The sequence below is a fragment of the Neolamprologus multifasciatus genome, chromosome 5 (assembly GCF_963576455.1).
Source record: "Neolamprologus multifasciatus chromosome 5, fNeoMul1.2, whole genome shotgun sequence".
Taxonomy (NCBI): Eukaryota; Metazoa; Chordata; class Actinopteri; order Cichliformes; family Cichlidae; genus Neolamprologus; species Neolamprologus multifasciatus.
In genome coordinates this window covers 23154264-23166597 of record NC_140443.1, presented here as the reverse complement: position 1 = coordinate 23166597, position 12334 = coordinate 23154264, and positions in this window count along the sequence as shown.

Genomic DNA, 12334 nt, shown 5'->3' with positions numbered 1-12334 from the left:
TTCTCCTGCATTCTTGCTGCTCTGTCAGTGGAACGCTACATTCCTCTCCTCGAATAAGTGCTGTCTCACTCCAATTGAGCAGAGTAAATGTGAGAGCCAGTGAATGGAGCAGCCTCAATAGGAGAAAATAAACAATTGCATTGGTCCATGGGTGCAGCGGGGGAGAGCGGATGAGAGGAAGGGAGAAAGGCCTCCCTAACGTGCTAAGATTCCCATGGATACTCAGTCCTTTTTCTGTTTGGAGGAGGATCTCGTAAAGTACTTCAACAGTGGATGATTTCTCTTTTCCTTTTACTCTGTTTTTATTCGAGGAGAGAAAGGGTGGTATGTGTCAGGGTGATTGTTAGACATGGTGGTGGTGGTGGGGGGTCACATGCACACACGTGCACTCTTGTACACACACGCACACACACACGCACACACACACAGATGTACAATTTGCTCCTCATTTGTCAAGTGTTACGTTTAAGAAGGGAGTCCATTGTTTGGGTGTGAAAGGTTCTTGTTTTAGCAGTTTAACTGAATCAAAAGTTCCCCCAATACAAAGGGTTGCGCAGCCCCAGTGCTCTATTTTACCTGATCCCTGATGTCTGAAATACTCCACAGTTTTAACCCACTTTTTGTCTCATTTACATACAAAACCAAATGACGCAAAACGCAGAATAACACCTGAATGCTCACATATACGTGATTACGTAGATTTAAGTCAAAAACGCCTAAAAGAGTCATTCCTGTGAAACTTGGGTTAAATGTCATGTAAGCACAATTCCCAGGTGTCTGACCCTCCTCTGTCATTGTTAAGAGTTCACGACCCAAGCAAAGAGTTGGCAATGTGAGTAACAGAAGACAACAGTAGATTTTTTTTTCCCGGGCTGTCAAAGTGAGGCCTGCAGGCCCACAGCAGGTTAAGAATGCATTTTCTTTATCAGCAGTTAATGTCATATCGCGAGTAGTGCATTTCTCTCCCACTATTACAGCAGACTAGAGACTAGTCACACTCCCAACGTTGGCTAAAGTTACTTTTAATAGTCACTTGGTAATTGGAGCATTTAGAAATAATGTTTTATATTACAATGTTACCTACAGTGAGAGGTAGGTATTAGAGAAAATCAGTTTAGCTTGTACATGTTGGTTATTTTTTTCCTGTGTAGCCAGCTGTAGCTACATTTACCTCTGAGCACACTGACCTCATTGCATACACGCTAGTAGAATTTCTTCCACCACATAAAAAAACGAGCAAAACGTGTTTTTCCCCTGAGCGAAATCTTTAAACATCTAAAAGATAGCTGTGGTACCAGCATCATTCTCCTCTTCAACCCCCATGCCGTGTATCTGCTCTTAACCTGCACAAACTTCCTCAAATTTGAAGTGGAGCTGCTTGGTTCTACAATAATGTGAATGTTTCCACAGTGCAATGACTGCCCTCTCTGCCAGCTTGCTAGGTGACCTTAACATACACTCTTACAAAGCCTACATCGTGAATGTGTTGGGGATTTCCTTTAGCCACAATAAAAGAACCATGCAGTTACATTTTAACAGTATGCGATAGTTTGCTTGACAAAGTAGCTAACTGATTTCTAGAACTGCTAAATGAATGTTCAGCATTACTTGCTCCAACAAATAGTAATGCGAGAACTTGCCCTGCAAATGCCCTACTTTGAAATGTCTTCCCATCAACACAGATTGCTGAAAAAGATTTAAAAAAAAAAGACAAAAGACAACAAAGAGAAGAGAAACCATCATCATCTTAATAGAAACACTTAGTATGTTGTTTGGCCCTCAGTCATTTTCTGGCTCCATAAATTAGGTCATGTGGTTAATTAGGTTTTTAATATAATATCCACATTTTACTCTAGTTTTTAGTTTGAAGGTATTAGTGGCGATGTAGTCTGGGGTGGTAAATATCTGAAAAGATACCCGGTTAGTGTGAGTGTGTCATTAGGTGAACACTGAAGCTGTGCCCACAATCACTCATTCATTACCAACAAAGAAGTTGGTTCACAGTAGTAGTGACCGGGAAATGTGGATGGGAATTTTCTCCTTTCTATAAACTGTGCAGAAAAAAGAATACATGTTAGAATAACAGTGTGTTTGTATGTGTGAGTTATCACCATCATTAAAACATAATTACTGAAATCTGTCAAAAAAATCTGTCACAGTATCTAAAGCAGTGAAAGTGGTTATTATATGTAACATTCCAGAGAGGTTTAATTAATTTAATTTAATTTTAGCAAAGGTGCCTTGCACGAGTAAATATTGGTTCATGTATGAGGGACTTTTTTGGTTTGTTTTTGAAGTTGTTGGTCATTACTTTGATGGTAATGTATTGTAGCTGAATCTAATGTAATGACTAAACACCAATAAAAAGACCACAAGTGGAATACAACACTATTACTGCTATTCTTCATGATGATGCAATGCAAAGACGACTGCCGTCTATTTGAAAAAAAATTTCATTCTTGATTTTGCAAGATCTGCTTTAACCTTTTTCATCATGACATGCATGTCACTCTGTTTATTTTGATAGGTTCAAGGAACATGACTTATGACGCTAATCCACCTGCTTGCTTTTGCAAAACGGGAAATAAGCTACATGACTCAAGGTGACTTGATGTGGACTGGAAGCTTAAATGTGTACAGGTTAGATTTTCATCCCCGAGCATTTAGCATACATGCTGCTGAATCACTCAGGGAGTCATATTTCATCTGCTTTTGACATAAGAAGCAGGCACGAGAGAGGATGGAGCGAAGAACCCTTTCAGCCGGATCACATTTTTATTTCAGCAGTTTCATAATGTGCATACAACATCATGTCATGTTGTCATGATGAGCATATATTAAGAAATGTGCAAATAATGCAAAAGAAAATTAGCATTTGTGCAAAAACTCTACTGCAAAAACTGTTGGGCAGTTTTTGCAGTAGAGTTTATTGATCTCTCGCTACAGTCTCACAGTGTTTTAATTATAAAACACATTTGGTCACAAAGTGCTCTACAGCAAAATAGACTAAAACAAATAAAAATCCCAGGAGGAATCGCAAAGAACATAATAGACAATTAAAATATAGCTAGCATTTAAAAGTAACCTAAAAAAAGCGATTAAAGATTCAGTTATTAATGAATTCTAGACTGATTTAATTATTGTGTTATTCTAGTTAAGCCTTGGTTGAAGTCAGAAACACAAACATTTTATTGACTAAATTAATGTTATTGGTCTAAAGTTGTAACTTTTATTACTTTTCACTTAAGTTCTGCATGAAGTCCAGTTTATGAGTCCATTGGAGACATATTGCATATTCCCTAATTTGCATTTTGTTTTAGACACTTTATAATCATGTTGCGTAAACTTCAATCAGCTTCAAGCAGATTGGTGATAATTAAAGGAATAAATAGCAACAGATTTGCAATCTCATTCGGAATGATAATAGCAATGAGATTGTGGATGTTTGTTGGCTTACAGGTATAGTGCTCCTGCTGATTTCGCCTCGTCTCCCAGGGGAAATTTTTAGGAGCAGATGGTTGCCTGAGTGGACGAGTGTCAGCTAACAGTAGATGATCTTCTCAGCAAGGGGCCATCATGCTATAGTTTGCCCTTGTAAAATGAAGAACAAGGTTTTATCTAAATGTAACAAAAGATGTGACAATGCTTTTGATTACTGACCAGCAAAACAGGCCAGGATTGGTCGATGACATTTGTCATGAGACCCGTGACAAACCCCAATCTGATCCCAGGGTGATACGAGAACGCTGAAAGCCTAAGCTGTGGTCATGATGATAGAGACAGAGCAAGCCAGAGGTGGCAAAAGTACAGACTTTCTTTACTTAAGTAGAAGTACTGATTCAACTTCTATACTCAAGTAAAAGTGGAAGAGTACAAGCAATGAAATGCACTCAAAGCAAGAAAGTAAAAAGTGGCTCTTTGAGGAAAATTCTATCAACCATTTTTGACCTGCATTTTTACAGGTACCTTGAACCTTGCGCCATATTATTACAATAATAAAATAAGATTATAATTCTAATGAATCTGTTATGTAGGACACATACAGTGAAAGACAATTTTAAACAATAACAATTTACCCACATTGTAGAGAATGGCTTTCCTCCACACCTAAACAAGAAAATGAGCTTCAGCAGATTTTCTCGGTGTACAGGCTGTGATCAGCTGACCTGCTGCTCTTTGTGGGTTCACAGAACTAATTTCAGCAAGATGTCAGCAGTTTCACAAGCTATCTCGACTGATGTTTATCCTCTACTCTGACAGTATAGAGTTTATACTGCCTTCAGACTAGACAGTATATGGTTGGTATAAAGTTGGTTTCCAGTGAATTAATCTAAGCATTTGCATCTTAAATGCAAATTACATGCAAATTCATAAAATCTAAATCTAACCATAACCACCAGAGACACTGTGCACCAACACAGTGCTTTAATGCAAGCTAACCAGTTTATCCAGGGTAAAACTAACCAGAGTTTTTATGCAACATTTCAATAACACAAAGTTAGTATAGCTTAGTTTGTCAGGACGTTTCACAAAATGAAAATGCATAATTATATGTATGGACGTTTGCAGATATGTGTATATATATGTATATGTAGTGTGTAAGTGTGTGTGTACATGTCTATACTCATAGATACTTATAGATATCTATTATTTAGATATCTATAGTAATAGTAGTGATACAATAGTTACATTTATTTCTTGCATATTTCCACAACCCTCTATCCATAATCACATACGGTGTATGCTACTGTTGTATGTAGTGTATTATCTTATTTATTTTGTATTTGTTTGTATTTTTTGTATTTTCCTTCTGCTATCTGAACCCAAGCTGAGGTAATGCACACATTTCCCCGCCATGGGATCAATAAAGTCATATCTTATCTCTTATCTTAATTTAACAAAACACATCATGGACAATATGATGTATGTATATCATATATTTTAATAATTTTAATCAATATATGATTAAAATTATGACATTATATGTAAGCTTAAAAGCAGCAGTTTATCAAGTGTCACTGAGCAGTCCTTACCTTTAAATATAACCTCTCTTCTTCATCTGCTGTCTTGTCTGTCTTCCTACATCTTTCTGTTTAAATTTCCTGGGGAAAATTCAGACCTTTAGCTACCAACACGCAGCCTGATAAACTGCACACAAACAGTCTCTGTGTTTGCTGATGTTTCTTCAGCTGATAGAAACACTAAATTTGAAATTACCTGACACCTATAATTATGTCACTATCTTCATGCTTCCTCCTCTTCTGTAGTACTAGCTAAGTTAGTACTGCGACCACAACTTGCGGACACCCGCACTCGTCCGCCCTACTTTGACTCTAGGGTATAAACCCTATAAATGATGCCATCAAACCTAAAGTAATTAGTCTGTTTTGAAAATTAAAGAAATTAAAAATTAAGAAAGTAAAAGTAAAAAGTTGTCAGAACAACAAATACTCAAGGAAAGTACAGATACCTGGAAATTCTACTTAAGTACAATAACAAAGTATTTGTACTTTGTTACTTCCCACCTCTGGAGCAAGCACTTTGCTTCTGAAATCAATGATAAACGTTTTCCTTATCATACTGACATGATTATTGTCAGTATGAGCACTTTTATCATCTGAGCTGGCAGAACTACCGGCCTCCCGGTGAGGCGATAATGTGTCTCACTTTCTATGAGCTGGGACTGTTCCCACTCTGTGTTTTGTCAGTAGAACAGATTTCATTCTCAGTTTTGTCATTAGCTGTTTAGACCTGTTCATTTCCAGAGTGTTTTAGGTCACAAGGTCAGAGGACAGGCTCCCCCAACACCTGGGGACAGAGTTCATCACTCAGAGAGCCATTAAGAAACAGAAGTCTGAACAAGACCAAAGACAGACCTATCACTTGTATAGGGGGTGATCAGAGAGAACATGCATTTGTCTAGAGGCATGAATCAGGGGCGCCACCAAGTGGGGGCCAGGGGGGGCACTTGCCACCCCCCACAATTTGCAGCCCCCCCTCAGCAAGACTGTCCTATGTTGGTAATAATGTGATAAGGCTGTAGAAAAGGTGGTGCCAATCCCTGGGCAGATCACTTGTGCATCTAAGGGCCAACACAGAGACAGGCAACAGTTCACACTCTTACATGATCTAATACTTACTCGTCTTTCCTGAACAAGTTTGCTCTTAAACTTAACTCCATTCTGGGAAAGTGAATGCTTCTGCTTCTGAATTTATTAAAGCAGTGGTGGGGACTTCCAGTCAGTCAGTTAGAACAGATTATTATTTATGTCAACCTATTTTCAGTGATATCAACTTTAATAGCAGACAGTAAACTAGGCTTATAATTATTTTCTTTCTTTCTTTTTTCGCCATATTTTTTTTGTTTTTAGTGTGCCTTGCCAGTATTTTTAGTGGCGCCCATATGAAAAAATTCTGGAGGCGCCCCTGGCATGAATGTGAGCAAATGTGTGCTCTTAGGTAGGAAGAGGGCGGGGACATGCACAAGCATGGATGCATTGTTGATTTTGCAGAAGAATTGTTTTCTGAAGAGAAAGGGGGTGGATTCATAGGTGGGGTTGATGAATGTGTTGATGGTGGCATTTTGATAGGGGTAATTTTGACCTGACAGGGCCCAGGCTCTCTCATGAATCAAAATGTGTCAGCCAGTCGCTGGAGATGGAGGGTCGCTCATTGTGGCTCTGACACCCGTGTGAGGGGCTGAGGCTGCTGGGGGTCAAGTGTGACACCTCATTAGGACGATGTTGATTTAGTGTGGCCACAGCGCAACAGACCTCCTCCCATGGGGTATGGAGAGGCGTGTGAGTGAGGGGGTGGGGAGCACCTCACACTGGACAGAGAATGGGGGCCTACTGCTCTTCGTCCGCAAGGCCATCATCTGACAGCTTGCAAATCACGCACCTCAACCCCTCAATCCCCCCCCCCCCCCCCCATTTAATTTCCACCCTATCCGTAGTTTTAAACATGCATGTCATTGAATCACAAAAGAGCTGCGTCCAGTTTCTGAGGGATATAAAATGTGTTTTCTGTTTTCTTTGAAGGTTGAAGGTCTGGTCTGGTCAGTTTTTCACCTCAGTGAGCCTACCACCCCTGGCAGAGCAATTCTGGTCTTTCACCTTTGAACTTTCAATTTGAAGTTTTCCATGATGTCAAGATTGCTTCTGACAAGCTGCAGTTGCGCTCTCAGCTCAAGTGCAAACATGTCATTTTAAGGAATGAGTGTTTAAGGTTTAAAAGCAGGCCCCCTGTCATGTGTTCTAAATTTGTACCTAACTGTTTTGAGTAGATGCTACTGACAGAAATGTTGGAAACAAAAAAATGCTGTTTTACTGTGTGAACTCACAGCTTGAGTGTTTCTTTTTATGTCATGCTTAAAGTTCCGTTTTGTCCCAGCAGATCATCCCCTTTTAGGGCAACTTTTTTTATCAGCACGCTGTCAGACTATTAGTGGTTTATATGACACTGAGCACTGTGCAATATACAGAGATGAATGTTATCTATCTATCTATCTATCTATCTATCTATCTATCTATCTATCTATCTATCTATCTATCTATCTATCTATCTGAATAATCCTTTAATTGTCCCACAAGGGGAAATATGGTTGTAACAGCAGCCAAAACGACAAATATACTACACACGGAACAGAAACATACACAATTTTCCTTACATATTTACATTAAGGACAATGGTTACTATAAACAGAGAGATCTATCTATCAGAATAAAATAGATTGATAAAAATGCTTTAACCATTATGGTAGAGTAAGATTAAGTAAGTATGAAGACTGATTGTGTTAAGTCTAAACTTTAGTTGTAGTGCCCCCTTCTGGTCAAGTTGTTATACTGCATTTAAAGTTGTCCATGTGCAGCTTTTGCAACTAAAACTATTCCTGCTGGTTTATGCAACCTTTACAGGAACTGCACGTATCAATTAAAAACCTTTACTTGACACATATTTATTAACAACAAACGTGATCATTATCTGAAAGCCAACATTTAAATAAGACCATGCAAACTGGTGCGCACCATTATGAACCATCATCTCCATTCTTCTTTGATGCTTGACACATCCACTCCTGACAACGGACTGGCGATGCATCTCATTGGCACAGAATTCATTGAGAAAATTAACATCTGTCTTAATGTTTCTCCAACTGCTTGAATTTGATTACACTGGCTCAGAAGCATCCACCAAATGTCACGGCTTGTCACTGTGCGCTTTCCCCCACTTTCTGTGCTGCACAAACGATATTAAATGACCCTTTTTTGCATTAACTCATCATGCATACCTAAATCTAAAATGATGGAAAGCATTGAACTAAATTTGTGTATAATTGTATGCATGAATAATGGATGAATATATTTAACTCTATAGTTATCAGTCATTTATTCATTAATAAAAAAAAGTAAATCAATTAAGATTTTATGTTTTTTTTTATTATGTTAAATAAACGCTGAATTATGCCCAAAAAAGCATTCAAATGTAAAATAACATTGTCATGAATCACACCTTTTCTATTCCTCAGTGTGTGAGTGATGTGGACACACACACACACACACACACACACACACACACACACACACACACACACACACACACACACACACACACACACACACACTCAAACAAATGTGCAGTGGGCCATCTGTCTTTTCTGATGCTGCAGATCTGGGATAACAATGAAGGCTTCGTGACATTTCACAGATTTGCCTCTAAACGTTTCACACCACCACAACAGACATCTGCTTTTCTTGTCACCGCTGTTGGGTGTGATAATTAGAATTTTGTAAGTTGCAGAAAATTATATTTGTCACCCACTTATCAATAAATCGCTCTCGCCGAGAATGAATGATTTATGAATGCTGGTATAGCTGATGTCACAGTCCACTTTTGTTGCCTTTGAGATTTTACTCATTAGTCTGAATAATAACTGTCACTAATTCAAGCTGTTCTCGAATGGCTTTTTGAATAGAAGGAGAGGGAGAGAGTGCGAGTGAGAGAGAGGCAGCAATAGAGAGGAGAGATTAACTCCAGTGAGCTCACTCTGAGAGGCCCAGGAACGGCTGAATATTGTTCTAGTGGTGGGGAGAAGGGGATGGTGGGGTGGTGGTGGGGTTTGAGGGAAGGAAAAAAAATCCCTATGCAACCAGAGAAATGAACTTGATGATCTCAAGGGGGCGGGGGGAGGATCACCATTCCTTGCTCCTGACAATCAAAATTAGATTGGCCAGCACTGTGTCAACACTAGCCTCAGTTAAGGCATGACAGGGGGAGGGAGGGAACACACCCCACTCACCCCCACCCCCCTGTGGGTGTTTGAGAGTTTGCCATGTGAACTATGGAGACCCCACAGTGCCTTTCACTGACTGCTCAAGCCCCAAAGAAATCCTCAAGCCTTTTTTATTGGTCGGCACTGTAACCGATGGCACCTCTTCCCCCGAGTTTCATATTTTGGCAGCTCATTAATGCTTCAGTTTGGTACTTGGCTTCATTACACCCCAAAACGTGAAGTTCTGGGATTTTAATCTGCAAGAAATAAACGTGGGGCATTCCTTCACGTTTTTAACCTTTCACTCCTCCTCACTTCATCCCGTGTGAACTCTTAAGGTCGGCTGACCCGTGGCATTAAAGCTCAAATTCATCCAAACAGCCCTGCCCCTTTTGGTGTTCTCTATATATTAGTATATTAAAGGGATGTACTTTAAAACAGGCAAACAAACAAAACATGGAGATAAAAAGATATAGTACATGCGGCTGTTTATCAAGCCGTTCACATTTTATCCTACATATTAACCAAAGGAGAATGCGACCCTTTAGAGCAAAAAACAAAACATCAGCAGAGCACACTGCATAAAGCAAATATGAAAAAAATAAACAACGTTTAAGATGTTGTGATTATGAAGCAATCAGTTTAAGGTGTCAAGAGCCTGAAATGAGGCACAGGTCAATGTTTTGATCCCTTTATTTTGTTTGTATTTCCCCCCACATTAGCTATTAAGATGTTAAGATGAAGTTGATTAAGGGTTGTGTTTCTGCAGGTTTGGTCAGTGACCTGGAATATTTGGTGTGTCCAGCCTTACCATTAGAGAGGGAGTGCAGCTGTGTCCTCATCTAACCCCCTTCTTTTTATTCCTGTTTTATCATCCCAGTGAAATTCATCTGAAGCAACTCAACAGAGGAACAACTTTTGTACGTTTTCTTGATTATAGAGACACGGCATCCTGGTGTTTTGGGTATTTTGTGTTATGTTATTGAATTTATTTGCTGCAAGATTCATTAATAGTATTACATAATATTTCTGAGATTCTTACTCCTGGGTTTTTGTCTCCTGTTGATCCACAGATTTAAGATATTGCAGTGATAGGATTAATACTCGTGGTACTGCAGGGGCAAGAGTGTGGGGTTTTGTTTTTCACTCTTAAGCTGATTCCTGTTGTTGCCAAAAGAGAGATGTCCGACTGACTTTCAAGCAATCACACGCTGCTGTGAGGAGCATTCAAAATAAATGGAGCAAACGTGCGGATTGCTGTTTACTGGCAGAGGAGGATGTAAATGGTAAATGGCCTGTATTTATATAGCGCTTTACTAGTCCCTAAGGACCCCAAAGTGCTTTACATATCCAGTCATCCACCCATTCACACACACATTCACACACTGAATTAAGTGTTGTACATTAAGACGTCGTACCTGTGAGGACTAGAAAGAAAACTATCTGCTTTTTATGTGTTTTTCTTGTAGATACACCTTCCTCTAAGCATTTGTCTCCATTTTGGCAAAAATCCTGTAACACATATTATGGTTAGTGGGATGAGGGGTGAAATGAGGACAGAGGAGAGAAGGAAAAACAGGGAATAAAATGAAAACAAACAACATCAGCAGGTAGTAATTTGTTAAGTATTTACTGGATAGTTAACCTACAATTTCTGTGTGAAATGTAAAATGATATTTCACATCGATGCATATGTAATTAATGCCTGCATTTTGTATTGTGTGCACTTAAAAACACTCCAGTTTATTTAAACAATTGATGAATAAAAATGCTCTCATGTCCTACATCGAGGTGAAGCAGCTTTCAGAAGAAAGCTCAAGTATTTTTTATACGGAACATTTAAAACCGTGTGTGTATTGTTTTACAACACAATACACACATTGAAAAGTTTCACAGCTCCAGAGATCAGCAGTTTTCAAAAGCTTGACAAAAACGTAAAAATAAACTTTTTAAAAAGCCACAGCTTGTCCGAGGTCACACCAAATAATTAACTCATAATAAATTAATTAACTTCAATTTACCAAGGTTTATAAGTAAAATGCATTTCACTCACTTACATTTCACTTGCTGAATTCAGGAGAATGAGAGGGTCTGACTGCAGAGGGTTTTCAGACTTATAATTGAAACATTTGTGACTTCCTTACGTGTGCCCTGTATTTAAACAAAGGAAATCCTTCAGGGTTGGGGTTGGTCATCTTGTCCCCAGGTATACTCTGTGGGTCTGTAAGACTGTACTGCGACATGCCCGAGCAAAGCTGCACATCACCTCCACCATCTCACCATCAGGGTCAGCAATTGTCTACTTTGAACCAGATGGTGTGCTGGGAGCACAAAAGAGTGACAGCTGTCATTCATGGGAATGAATGAGTCTCTGTAGTGAGCTGTGAGTTAATGTGTGCAAGCTGCACCGGAGGAGAGAATAAAATAGATTAAATGAAGTTGGAAACTGTGTTTCCCTGCATCAAAATAGAAAGGTGGCAGGGTTAGGTTACGTGAAGCAGACTAAATCGGTGCAAAGGTACAAACTCGGGAGTTGGATGTATGACTAAGTGTGAGCTTTATATTAAAAGATGATAAATTTCACAATAAAAGTGTTTCGGTTTTATTCTTTTCTCTGCATTTAGAGAGGTTAGGGATGATTTACAGCTCATAAAAGTGAACCATATGACAAAATCTGAACCAAACCTAAAAGAAAAAAATATTTATGATCAGCTTGAAAAGTCAGGTTTATTGCGGTGTTGATAATTATAACATTTAATGAGGATTTTTCAGTGTGACCGTTCACACATATAACATTCATCTCTGAGTGTGTGACCTTTCTTGAACAGGCCCCCTCTCTAAACAGCAGCCCATCTCCAAGCCAGACAAAAAGGTGTTACTGATAACTGTGTCCAGCAATTTAAGTTGTTGAGTGCTGCCCCCACTTCACCTTCTTTCTAAACTTTATGGCTATAATTGCCATAAAACTCCTCCTAAACCCTCCCAGCCCCCACCACCCTGAGATCTTTGTGACATGTTCAGCACTCCCATTGTACTGTACGTTTTCTTCTCCTTCCATAAGAG